Raw genomic sequence first — 536 nt, 5'->3', positions numbered from 1 at the left:
CCCTTTGATCAAACCCTTTGCTGCCGGTCTACTGTCCTCCGTTCTTTATTCCTTGCTTTAAGAAGTAGAGGATTTGTACTCTCACTTTCATGCCATCCACAAGAACTTCACTTCGCTGCTACTCGATGCCAACCTTACCATCGGTGAAGTTGATGTTTCCCTCCCTCAGTAGTTGCATGTTTACATTTTCATACGTGTTACTGTTCCTATATATAACTGCATATTTGCTTCGGAACGCAGTAATGTATGACCTATTAAGGGTGCATCGGTTCTGCCGACTGATGTGTGTTCACGAAATTATCTTTTCTTTTTGGTTGCCGTGCTCGCTTCAGCAAGTGTGGAGTCGGTTGTCGTACTCGTGTGCGACATAATAATTAAACGTAGTGGGTTGTGTTTATGCAAATAGTTGCAGTGCTATCGACGGTCACTGATGCATGCATCATTAGTACCATGGGGCGTCAAAAGTGCTCCATGTTTGACTTTTTTCATCTGGGAGGAAGTATATTGACAAAAATGTGGTTCTCCTAACCATTATA

This window comes from Trypanosoma equiperdum, assembly GCF_001457755.1.
Source record: "Trypanosoma equiperdum strain OVI genome assembly, contig: ctg_1055, whole genome shotgun sequence".
Lineage (NCBI taxonomy): Eukaryota > Euglenozoa > Kinetoplastea > Trypanosomatida > Trypanosomatidae > Trypanosoma > Trypanosoma equiperdum.
The sequence above is the reverse complement of the archived record's forward strand: the minus strand, read 5'-3'. Positions refer to the sequence as shown.